Raw genomic sequence first — 13,005 nt, 5'->3', positions numbered from 1 at the left:
GTGGGAGCTGATATGTGGCTTAAATTTGCACAGGGTTCAGACTCCTTGATCTGGGACCTCCTGACAGCTGCCAAACTCCAGTGGCCCCAGTCAAGGCCTCTGATTTGACTCAGCCCAGTTTGAAACTGAGCCCTCTCTACTCTCAGGATGCTCCAGCCCACTCTGGAGAACACTGAACAGAGAGGAAATTCTTGGAGTTGCCTGGTCAGAAGAGGGGGCCGCTAGCTGCCGGTCAGCAGCTCTAGCTGCGGGGGTCTCAGGGTCTGTGTACTAGAGTGCGCTTGTTTGCACTGCAGACTGAAAAATACACAAATACTTCACGCTTTTTGTACTCCCACAAGTGCCCTGTACACAGTGCAGCCCCTGGGGCTGGATTAGCAACCGGGGGATTCAGCAGGCAGACAGACAAAATTGGATATTTGCCTATAAACACTCTTCTTGCATCAGGGCCCCCTTTGACTACCCCAGGGGAAAGTTTCAGTGCACAGATGCCAGCCGTTCCCTTTAAATGAGACCAGGAGGTTGTCGTGTGCACTTTGAAAGCTGGTGTGACCCCCTCACACCCAGCTGGCTTGTTAAAACTCAAAACCAGAGTTCTGCATCCTTGTGTGTCTGGGCTGGGCAGCTGGCGGGTCCAGGAATGTGAGTTCAGCCAGCTTCCTTTCTTGTGCCTGGCCTCTGGGGGAGGCAGTATGAACAGCCTAGCTACTTTGGGCTTGGGGGAGGGGGTGTCTACCTGTGCCAGAGCCTGTTTCCTGGTGCTTGCGGGACAAGGGAAGGCCTGGCCAGGTGGACCTTGTTGTGGACAGCTGCAGCTGTGCCTGCTGGACCAGGGCCCTTTGAAAAGGAACCCTGGGGAAGCAGTTGCCTGCTTTCTTCTTTTCAGTAAGTGTCAGAGGCAGGGACAAATGAAACATGTAAAGAATTCCAAAGAGAGAAACAGTGTTCTCAGATTCCAGAAAAATTGGAGAGGCAAAAAAGGTGATTGTACCGACAACCAGAATGCCCAGCAGTTTCGGTGTGGGAGGCTCTCTCAGTTCCAAAGAACTGGGTGAGGGCAAGCTGCTCGCTTGTTTAAGAGCAGGTCGAGAAAAGGGTCATGGACAGTGACATTGCTAGTGCCCTCTGGTAGAGTAACACCTTCGAGGCGTTTGTGGTTTTCAGAGAAACACATAACACCAGTTTCAGTCAATCATTTTCTCCAAAATTAATCTGAGCGTTTGCTGTGGAATATTTTAAGATTTTCAAAGCTTTTCAAAAGTGTATCTTTGGCCATTGTTTTTAGATTTTGATAGTGACAAAATGATATTAATCTACACAACTACATTTAAAAACTTAGAAAAACACACAGGTGAAGACAGCATACTTTCCTTATGTTGAATATATTATTTTCCCCTTAATTCTTTCATCAGTGAAAGAATCCCTAATATTCTGGTTTATGCTTTGTTTCTAGTTTCTTAAAAAACATTCAAATGGGGGAAAATAACTTTAAGATGTGACCAAAGAGTACATATTAAACTGTTTCTTTGAGATTTAAATTTAAATGGAACAAGTTACTTTGGTTTTGTGTGTGTGCACATGTGTGTTGTTTAAAAAAAAAAAAGTAGGTCTCTGGGAAGTGTGTTTTAACTGAGTGCTGGGTTTCAGCCATTAGCATAAGAAAAAGTTTTAGTGCTTTTACTATTGTCTTGAATGAGAAGTTGCAGCAAATGGAAGGCTGGAGTAGAGGGGCGATGGCCCATTGAAATTCTTCAGCAGCCCAAACTCCAGCTCTGTCATCTGCCTCAGAAATCTGTGATCCGATATCACTTTTATCTTGCTTTTCCATTCTCTGGTCTTTTTCACACATTCACTTTCGTCAGAGTTTATTGATTATGTTTTCTTCTCTGCAAATCTGTGGAAAATTTAATGAACCAAAAACAGCAGTGAAGTAAAGCAGACTTTTTATTCATTAGCACAGGATTGGGATTGATTTCCCCCTTTCGTGTAGCCAGGGCCCCAGCCCTCCAGGGCCTGGAGGAGAGAAGGTAGCCCTGCTGCAGGCCTAGTCAGGGCCTCCCCAGGCCTGTGGCCTCCTGGAGGGAGGGACAAGCATGGGATTCCAGTCCCAAGGGAACACAGAAAGCTGCTCCTGGAGAGCCGGTGTCCAGCTGGTCTGCTGCAGCCCCCAGCCTGTCCTCCAGGGTCCTGGTTCCTGGCTTGTGGCTTGTGGTCGGTGGAGGTTGGGTGTTTATATCTCCCAGGCTTACAAACCATTCCAGTGCCCAGCCTGGCCGGGGACACAGCTAAGTGTCTCCCTCCTCCAGACCCAAGCTCTGGAGCCTGTAATTAAGCAAAACCCCTAGCGTGATTACTCCTGCTGACTCGCGGTCCGGGCTGGTTCCCTCCATGAGGCTGGTGAACTCTTGCTCTCGGCTGCAGCTTCCTGCACAGCTTGGCCTGCGCTCCTCTAGTCTGCCCTCTGTCTCCCCCACTCTCGCTCAGCTCAGCGGCCTTCTTTTCTTCTTTCTCTGTCACTCCTCCCAGCATCCCTTCTCTGTCAAGGTGTCTCTTTTCTTTGCCTTCTCCCCCACCCTTCCTCTTCCTCTCTCTCCTTTTTCTTTGCCCAGTCCCTTTTTTTCAGCTCCCTGTCTTCCTGCTTTTCTTTGTCTCTTCTTGCCTCTCCTTTGTCACCCCTCCTTCTCTTCCTCCCACTCCCATCTCCTGCGTGCCCTGCCCGGGGAGTCCGGGGAATCGCTGGCTAGTGGTAGCAGCGCACGCGCACGCACGCGGGGGACATTCCGTGCCCCGAGCGCCTGCGGGCAGCCGGCTGTGTCCCTCCCACCTGCGCCTGCCGGGTTTGCAGCATCGCAACAATGGCCACACTGTTGCAGCGGGTGGCAGGAGGCTGGACCCCGCTCGTGGCGAGTCGGAAAGAAGGCCAGCAGGCCAGATCCCCCTAGGCCCGGGCGATCGCTCCTCAGGAGCCGGCTCCACCTGGAAGAGGTGCGGTTCCCAGGAGTGCCCAGAGCGCCACTGCCGTCCTGAGTCCTGATGGCTCGCCTTCCACATGCTGCCCGGATCGGGGTTCCAGTTCAGCTGATAGTTTGCAGAGCATTGGGAGCCTTTAGCAAAGAGAGAAACGGAGGTTCCAAGTTACCAAACTTTGGGCCGCAGAGGCGTCTGAAACTTTCTGTGAGGCCTCTGTGGACTGTAGCCAGGAAGGCCTTCTGTGCCCCACCCCCTCAGGACAGGGGAGGAAGGATGATTCTCCCCCTCCATTCATCTCGATCGGTAGGGATTTGAGACCTCTTGGGGCTCAGAAAATGATCTTTGCATGCTTAGGAAAGAATGCTTTAAAAGATATCGTCCCAGGGTCTAAGACAGTTTCCTTTGAGCCCATGCTTAGCGCGCTTCTTTGTGCTGTGGACAATACAATACTCAGCGCGACTTTGGAGCCACATTTATAAGGAACTGTAAGGGCCGCTCAAGTACACTTGTGCTAAGTTGAATTGATTGAAATTTAATGGCGGTTAGTGGCGATGAATGGTAATGATTTTCCAGCGTATCTTTGGCATACTTGACATTAATAACTGAAGAGTGTGTGTACCCGACTAGAGCCCGCCACACACGCGAGGCGGCAGCATCATTCATTTCTGAGATGCCAGATCTTCCTCTCCTCAAATCCTTTTACTTCTCACCATAATTCAGCTGTTCAGATGACTTAAAAAAAAAAAAAAAGAAAAAAAGGAAGATGGAAGAAAAACCTTTTTTCACTAAGCCCGTACATCACGTCAACATAATTTTGAGCTCCTGATTTTTTTCAATTCCTACATAAATCAGCTTCTAATATGCAGAATGTGATGAATTTGTTTTAGCTGCCATCATGAATTAATATTATGCAAATAGAATCTTTGCAGGTGAAATGATTTACTTAATAATTTCAACTTCTAATATTTAAGCTGATTCATTATGCTGGAAGTTAAAAAAAAGTCCATATTTTAAAACCTGAGATGGGCAGATTAGTATGCAAGTATCTGCAGTGTAGAAACCTTGATGACCAGAGAACAGTTCTTAATTTGTTATTTCTTTGCTTTGAGAATCTGTAGTTCACCAAGCAGTGGCCTAAGAGCTAGGATAAAGACTCACCAGTTTCATCTTGGGGAGGACACAGAAATGAATGTACTCATTCCAGCATGCCTGTGAGAGTGCTATGTGCTGTGTGCTGTGGGAGGAAACCTGCTCTGCTGTGAGACCTAAGGCAGGCTTCTTTGAACAGCTCTGGAAGGACAGGTGTGACAGTAGCAGGTGGAGGAGGAGGGTGTTAGGGCCTGGTGTTCCCCTATTCCTGCTTGCTAACTAAAGCAATGGTAAGAACCTTTGTTAGGTACCTGTCTGTGAAGCTGGCGATGGTGCTGTAGGAAGTTGGGCCAGAGGACCATGCAGATATCTGTGAGGAAGACTTTCACATATATAGCAGCTGTTTTCCTCTAGAAGAAGTTGAGGAAGAAAGTAAGAAGGACAGATGTCCCTAGAGGAGCCATTAGCCAGAACCCTGCCATGGTTACCCTCAGGGAGAGTGATGCTGTGTAAGTGGCAGGACAGGCTTGGATGTGATCTCTCAGGGTCTCCCAGCTTAGGAACCCCGAGACTCAGTGCATCCTGCCCCTGGAGCAGGCAGGTTGGAAGACCTGTCTTAGGCAAGGAATGTATTCCTGCCTTCTCTTACTGGTCACTCTTCTTCGTAGCCAGCCTCAGTATTCAGATCACCTCTAGGAACTGGTCATAGGATGAATGTGGGTGTGGTGAGGGGTGCCCTTGGGGCCACTGACATCAGGAAGGTAAAGCACTTGGCCTGTGATGGCCTTTTCACACTCTCCTGAAAGCTGAAGACAGTGAAGGAAGGGTCCATACATAAATATATCTCAAAGCTCTAAAGATAAGGGCAGTGTTTGACTTAGGTCTCAAAAAATTGAGGTCAGGGTGGTCAGATGACAGGTTGAAGGCGCATCACTCAGACATTTCTACAGACCGTGCTGGGGTGTGTGGTCGTGATACATTGTGTGTGTCCAGGCAGTGACAGTAATATTTAGGGCTAGCCCTTGATGTCTGCGGAGATCAAGGTAAGGAGACATGTCTGGTGTTTGTGGGCCAAGAGTGGACATATGTTAGTTGCCTTGTTTATGTCATGAGAGTGAAGAGTGTTCAGCCTGAATTTTTCAGATATGTGGGCCAAGAGCAGGAATAGGATGAGAGGGTTTGAATTGTAATCCAGACGCCATTGTCTGGAGAAGATGGAGTACATAACATACATAATGTAGTAGGTTACACATGCAGTGCAGTATGTTAGATTACTTTTCCCACCATTAGATGGAAATGAAAGATGTGCAGTATGTATATTTATGCAGATACACATTTTTATAAGTAAAACTTTAACCACCAGCTTTCTTTATAGACTAGATTTTTTTTTCTTTTCTCAAAATGTACTTACACAAAGATGAAAAGTAGCAGAAGAGAATAAGGTCAGAACTAGAAATAGTGAATGTAGGCAAATTGGAGGGTAAGGCTTCACAGGCTGTTTCTAAGTGGGGTTCTGGGGCTTCTGAGATGATACTCAGGTGGAAAGCTCCTTGAATATGCAGATTCTCAGGCTTCAGGGAGAACCCACCTTGTGAGAAGTGCTGCAGAGTGGGGCCAGGAATCTGCATTTCATCCAGATTGGGGTGACACGAATGAAGTTGCCCAGGTCTAAAGCAGCGCAGTACTGATTGTCAGGAGCCTGGAAGACTTGCAACTGCCCTGACAACTGCTGCTGGGCTGGATTAACCGAGAATATAGTTGCTCTTGCTCCAAAGTAGCACAGAGAAGTGGACTTCAGGGTAGGGTCCCTCTAGCAAGGGACAGTGACTGAGATTGTGAGATGACTCCGGTGCTCATGGCTTTTGCCAGCCCCCAGGAGAAAGGAAAGACTGTGTTAAATCAACACCCTGGTGTATGTTCTGTGGATTCTGTCCGGAGTAGGGGTAGGGGTGTCCCTGGGATGTGGCTCCTGTCTTCCTGAATGTGCCTTATGATGGCTGTAGTGTTTGTCCATGTCTGAAATGGCTGGAAGTTGAACTGTCTGTGGGACCACTTGGTGTTTAACCCTATGAACTGGTCTTGCTTTAACCACACTTGAAGGATCTACCCATAACATCTTTTTTGGTCCCCAGGAAGGGTAGGAAGAACACAGACAAGGATGAGGAGGATGCTCAAATGCAGCTGGTATTGGCCATCACACTCACATTCCCACAGTTGGATGGTACCAAGCTGCAATTGCAGAGGCCCCACCTGAGAGTGAGCAGGTCCAGTTATACTGGTCAGTGGAAAAGGAGGCTCAGTGCAGGGGCTCAGCACTGGTCCCCACTGACCCTGCCTGCCCATTCAACTCCCTGGCCCTACATGGGCCCCAAGCTCTACACCCAAAACCTGGCTACTCGAACAGGAGAAGCTGGGGTTGTGAGTTGTGGTACCCCAGGCCTTTGCTGAAGCCCAGCCACCTTGGCTGTGAGAGACACAGTTCATGTCAGTGGAGAGAATGCCTCTTGGGTCCTGTGGTGCTCAGGTGCCTACTAGTCTCCTCCAGAGGACCCTTGTGGTGTAGGGTCCAGAACCTGGTGGTATGGGCTGATCCCAAGCCCAGGTGGTGTGGCCTGCTATGCCCACAGTGTCCTGGATTCTTTTATACTTGATTCCTTTACCCAAGACATAGGCATATGGAGCATCTTCCCTCCAGATTGCTGTGTCAGCAGTGAAATTCAGGGAGCTTGTGGGCCTTAGTTGGCTTGGTTCTGCCCTCTACAGATTGTTCCCATTAAGGGAGGCAACAAGGTGATAGGACTTAGGAGCTTGGTTTTCACACTGAAAGATCTGATTTGTGCTTAGCATACGTGAGACCCCATGGGACCCAGCCACTTGTCCTAGTCTCTTTTTCTTGGCCTCAATTTCTTGCTTTGTCCTGTGATTTGGCTGTGCTGTTTTGGAGTCTGTGAGGATCCTGTGAGATCTCTGTGGCTGAGGCTGTGGACAGTGATGTGTTGTCTGGGCAAGGTTGGATGTCTGGAGCTGAGGTCCCTGCCTCGGCATTACCATCTCTGGGCCTGACTGTTCCTGTAGGCACCACAGAGCTCAGCAGGACTTTTGGGGACCATCTTGGTCAGATGCTTGTGACAACCTCTCAGAGGGGCAGTGCACTGGGCAGCAAGGGGTATTTGATTCCAGTGTCAACAGCGTGAATAGTGGCGCTGCTGGTGGAAACCCTGAGTGAACAGACAACACTTGCAAGGCTGCCCTGGGGTCCTTCCCTATGATACATGGCCAAGGGACCCTAAAAGCAGGACTATTTTTGTACTTCTTCCTCATGCCAGGTTGGTAGTCCTAAGCCTTCTTTTCTGTGCTTTAAACTTGAAATGGTGTGGCAGGTGCCTTCAAGAGGAATTCCTTGTGTAATCCATCAGTCAATCAGCAGGCACTCATTGGAACATCTGTTCCAAGTTGGGTGCTTATTAAGCAGATGTACTTTGGTAGTTTGATTATAGAGTTGGCGGCCTCTGGAATCCCAGTAGGTTTCTCCAGTGAGTGTCTTCTCCATTGTCCTCCAGGCCTAGCAGGGAGACCATTTAGAAAAGTCAGCAATCAGTCAGTGTGACCTTGCAAGGTGGCTCCATGGTGATGTTGCTGAGGAGGAGGAGGAGGAGGAGGAGGAGGAGGAGGAGGAGTTGCCCAAGTGGTCACCCAGAGAAGCCAGCCACCACTGTGTTCCTGGCTGCAGACCCATGTGCTTCCCCTTTACGGCACCTTTTCTGTTGGGCCCTTCATTGCAGCTCTTGGTCAGGGAATGCAGAGTCCTAGGCTGGGATATTTAACCAGGCAGCTGTGCTGAGCAGCTAGGAAGTTTCCTTCTGGAGCGGACTGGGAGAGTTCTTCTGTGAAGATGGTGACTCTGCCAACAGAAGGGTGAGGGATGGACATTGTGGCATTTCTGGGACTTTTGGTTTGGGGATGGGAGTTAGCCTGGAGATGTCTGTAAGAGGTAGTGTGACCCTAAGGACAGCTGTGCCAGTGGATTGTGTGCCCATGTTACATCTTCATCATAAGGTGTGTATGTCTGGTAGGCTTAGGGGTATGTAAGGTAGGCTTAGGGGTTTCCTACATTTGGGACCCTAGTGAACAGCAAAGCAATGGTGACCTTTGATATTCTATTTTTCCCTGCTCCGATTTGGACTGACTCAATTATTGAAGGCTTTGTTTTTTTAAATCTACCTAGTGGACAAGAGAAGGACTTCTCAGCAAGTTTACATATACTCCTCTTCTTTGCCTGTCAGTTCCTTCCTATCTAGAGGCAAGGGATATGTCCGCCCAGCCTGTTTCTGACCTGAGATGGCCCCTCTCTGGATTGTGTCTTGGGACTGTTGGATGGCATGGCTGGTAGAAGAGAGGAGGAGATGAGACCAATTCTTCCTATACTCTTCATGTCATTCTCAGGAATACCTTTAAATGATTTTTTTTTCTTTCTTTCTTTTTTTTCTGAGAGAGGTTCTGCTATGTGGTACAGGCTGTCACTGAACTCAGTGTAGAGTGCAGGCTGGCCTCTAACTCGTGATCCTAACTGCCTCAGCACTTGATAATTTCTATTTGTGCTTTGTAAATGTTTGTTGATATATGAATTTGGGGACATTTTTTTAGGGGGGAAACGGAGTTTTTCATTTCTGTTTGACCTCTCTCTTAAGAAATATGAGCTAATTAGCTGGGCGTGGTGGCTCACGCCTATAATCCCAGCACTCTGAAGGTGAGCTCAAGGCCAGCCTGAACTGCATTGAGAGACCCTGTCTCAAAAAGGGAAAAAAATAAAACTAAAAAAAAGAAATACGAGCTAATCAAACAGGTTCCAAATTGCTTCCTTTGATTTAGGAAAGCAAGAGCCCTTGTTAATTAATGATTAGTTTTACTGTAGTAGAGTTGTATTTTTGTATAATTTAAGTACATATTACAGTTCATTTGGCCCCACACATAGTCTCAGTGTACAATATTTTTATACTACTTTGGAGGGTTTAGAGTGGAGGAGGAAGTTTAGTGAGTATGGCACTGGAAACATGGAGATGTAACCAGATTTCCAGCCTGGCTCTGCCTGGGTTTCCGTGGGACCTGGGGCAGGTCCTTGTCCTACTGAGTCTCTCCTACTTATGTTTTAGAACTCATCATTTCTAGCACTCTTTAAACTGTGACATTCAATGTGCTGGCTCACAGTTTCTCTGGGTTAGTGATGTAAGTGTTTGACCATGACTGATCAGATTCTTTGAATAAACTTCCAGAATTAGAATTTCTGATCAAAGGTGAAGTGATGTTTACGGCTGTTTATTCATAGTAGTAGGCAAGTGGGGTAAAGATGAACTCCCAAGGGAGGGGTAGCAGTACAAATATACAGGCCAAGCATTCTGAATGTGCATTTTGGAGTGAGGAGGCCTCCTCAGGAAAGTAACCATTGGTAACAGGTATGGCTATGAGGACTTCTCAAGTCACTGCAGACTATATTGTATCATTGTCGTCATTTATTTTTATGCAAATGGGATCATACTACCATGGTGCTCAGCTATTGCTTTCCTTGTATATCTTGTATTTCCAGTATGTCTCAGCTTCCTTGCCATATCTGGACGTATGTATTGATCTGTCTCACTCATTTTGGCCTCTCCGTAATTTTCATTTATACTGTTTAGTTATTGAATAGTAGCACATTCACATAGCTAATAATTTCAAAGTCATAAAGGGTTAGATATACAATATAAAGTCTTCTTACTGCTTTCCACATCATTTGCTCTAGAACCAATTACTGATGCTAGTTTATGGTGTATCTTTCCAGAGTGAGTTTTATGCAAACAGCATGGAAATGAATATAGTAACTCCAACTTACAAACATTTCCATCTGGAAGAATTGTTTATAAGACAGTGAGTCTTATACAGTACACCTGTGAAAGTTCACAACACAAATGTTTGTAAGTCAGGGAGTTACTGTATATACTGATTTCTTCTTTTTATACCCAAACAGAAGCATATTTTACACCCTGCATTGTCGCTTGTCATTTTCACTCTATTCCATATGGTCAGACAGACTCCTCCATTCTGCCTGTCCGTATACACAGTGTAATGTATTCTTAGGTTATTTATGTAGTCCTTATGAGTGGACATTGGCCACTGTAAATCAGACTGCATCTATAACCTTATTATCATTTTGCATTTATGAGTATACCTTTGTAAAAAAATTCCTAGAAATGAAATTTCTGGGTATTAGGGGGACACATTTGCAATTTGAATAGATAAAGCCAAATAATTTTTCATAGAAATTTAATCTCATCAGCAGTTTATAACAGCATTGCTTATTTTACCATATTAACTCTTGTAGGGCATATTTTCAAATCTTTTGATTTTTCCAGTCTGATAGTTCAGAGTAAAATTGCATCTCATTGGAGGTTTTTTAGTAAAGAACTAGGTGTAGGTCAGTGGCAAAGCACTTGGTTAGCATTTATGAGACACAGGGTTTGATTTGTAGTACTGCAAAAAAATTGATGACTTTTTGAGTTTTGATTTATTATGCATACTGTCAGCATAATCAAGATGGTCATGTTAGTCAGTTGTTCATTACTACAACAGATAATTGAGATAATCAGTTTATAAAGACAAAAAGTTGATTGGGTTTCATCATTTCAAAGGTTCCAATCAATGGTCACTTGTTCCATTGCTTTGAGCATGTGGGGTGGGAGGACATTAATGTGAGAGTATGTTCTAACCTCATGGCAAGAGAGGGAAAGGAAAAAAGAAGAGGAGGAAGGGCAGGGTCCTCTTGAGGATGAGCCCTGGAAGATCTGAAGACTTCACTAGTGGTGCTCCATTGCCTAAAGTGTACAACCTCCCAGTAGCTCTAACCCAGAGACCATGCCTTTAACACTTGGACTTTGGGGGACACTTAAGATACAAACTGTAGCTCTAGTGGACATAACCATTGCCCCAGAAGTTTCCTCAGGTTTCTCTGTCATCTTTTTCTACTTCTTTACCTTACCCAAGACAACCACTTATCTGCCTTCTATCACTATAGATTCTTTTACATTTTCTAGAGTTTTCTATAAGTGGAACCATATAGCCAGGTGTGGAGGTGCAGGCCTATAATCACAATGTTATGGCTTATGTCTAGATGTACCCCCGAAGCCTGATGTGTTTTGGGGAATAGCTGGATCATGGATGTGTGATATTGGATTTCTCCACCGATTGGCTTAGCATAGTTCTAGGTGTAGATGATGGACTTAACTGAAGAGGGAAGACCCAACTCGTGTGTGGGTGGCAGCAACCAATAGGCTTGTAGCCTGGATGTAATAAAAAGGGAAAGATGAAGAAAGTCTTGTCTCCTGCTGCCCTGCCATGGACTGTTTCTCCTCTGTGATTCTCCTCTGTCATACCACCTAGCCTTGGAGCCAGCCAATCATAAACTGAAACCTATACTTTCTTGGACTTGTAGGGGTTGGGTATTTGTCACAGCAACAAAAAGTAACCAAGGACTCTAGAAGGCAGAGTCAAGAGTATCATAAATTTGAGCTCAGTTTGGTCAATTTAGCAACATAGAACCTGTCTCAAAAAAGAAAAAAGGGGCGGGGGAGGGTTAGAGACATAGCTCAGTATGAAGGCGCTGCTTTAAATCCAAGTCTGGTGGAAAAAAATGGAACTATACAGTATATACTTTTTCCTTTCTTTCTTTATTTAATTATTTTTTTTTTAAATTTTGGGAGGACCAGGAATTGAACTCAGGACCTCACATTTGTCAGGCAAATGCTACAACACTGACTCCCCCCACCCCCGGACCTTTTTTTTTTAATTTTTTTTTTTTTTTTGACTGGCTTCTGTCATTCAGCAAAATTGTTCTGAAATTCATCCATGTTATTGCCCATATCAGTAGATGTCTTAGTCACTCTTTCATAGCTGGGACAAAATATCCAACATTTACAACTTAAAGAATGAAAGGTTTATTTGGGCTTCTGGGTTTTAGAGGTTTTGCTCTTTAGTCACTGGCTCCAAGGCAGAAACAGTGTGGCAGAGGATCATGGTAGTGGAAAGCTGCTTACCCCATGGTGCCCAGGAAGCAAAGAGAGAAGGGAGGAGCCAGAGCAGGAAATACACTCTTTTGGGTCATGCCCCAGGGACCTCAATCTGCCTACCAGACTTGACTTGTTAATAGCACAGTCAGCTATTAATTCATCAGTGGATTAATCCATTGATTAGTACAGCACCCCTAGGATCCATTCATCTTCCAAAGGCCCTACTTCTAAGCTTATAAGGCTTTTGGGGAACATTCTAGATCTAAATCATAACAATAACGCATTCTTTGTTATTGTTGAATAGTGTTCCATCATAGGAATGGAGCATAAATTGTGTTTTTTTTTTCTTTTTGAGACAGTTTTATTATGCAGTTCAGGCTGATTTTAAACTCACTTTGTAGCTTAGTCTGGCATTGAACTCACAGTGATACTCCTGCCTCAGCCTCCGAAGTGCTGGGATTACATGTGTGCACTATCATGCCTGGTTGGACCATAATTTCTTTATCCAACTGCCTACTGATAGGTGTTTGGGTCATTTCTTTACTTGGGGATACTTCAAATAAGGCTGCTATGAAGATGTCTGTAGAAGTCATTGCGTGGACTGTGTTCTTTCTCTTGAGCAAATGTTGAGGAGGAAGAGGAGAAGGAGGAAAGGAATGCATGAATCTTTTTTTTTCTTTTTTCTTTTCTTTTTTGTCTTTTTTCCTTTTTATCGGTACCAGGGATCGAACTCACAACTACCTGCTTGCAAGGCAGGCGCTTATGCCGCTGAGCTAAATCCCCACCCCGGAATGCATGAATCTTAAGGTAGATGTGTCAAATCAAACAGCTGAAATCACAAAATGTTCAGCAAAGTGTTTGTAACATATTGTTTCCACCAGCAGTTTGTGGAAGCCCCGTTTTTTGTGGT

General features: G+C 45.6%; 1 protein-coding gene across 2 annotated transcripts in view; it reads left to right on the top strand.

The window, feature by feature from the left end:
• The window catches only part of Gli2 (GLI family zinc finger 2), a 217,933-nt gene that overhangs the window by 2,765 nt on the left and 202,163 nt on the right, over positions 1-13,005 (top strand). The gene's annotated exons all lie outside the window — the stretch shown is intronic.

Source organism: Cavia porcellus, unplaced genomic scaffold (genome assembly GCF_034190915.1).
Source record: "Cavia porcellus strain 051 isolate PalLab524CR breed Dunkin Hartley unplaced genomic scaffold, mCavPor4.1 scaffold_12, whole genome shotgun sequence".
In the NCBI taxonomy this organism is placed as follows: domain Eukaryota; kingdom Metazoa; phylum Chordata; class Mammalia; order Rodentia; family Caviidae; genus Cavia; species Cavia porcellus.
This window is presented reverse-complemented; position numbering and strand designations above follow the sequence as displayed.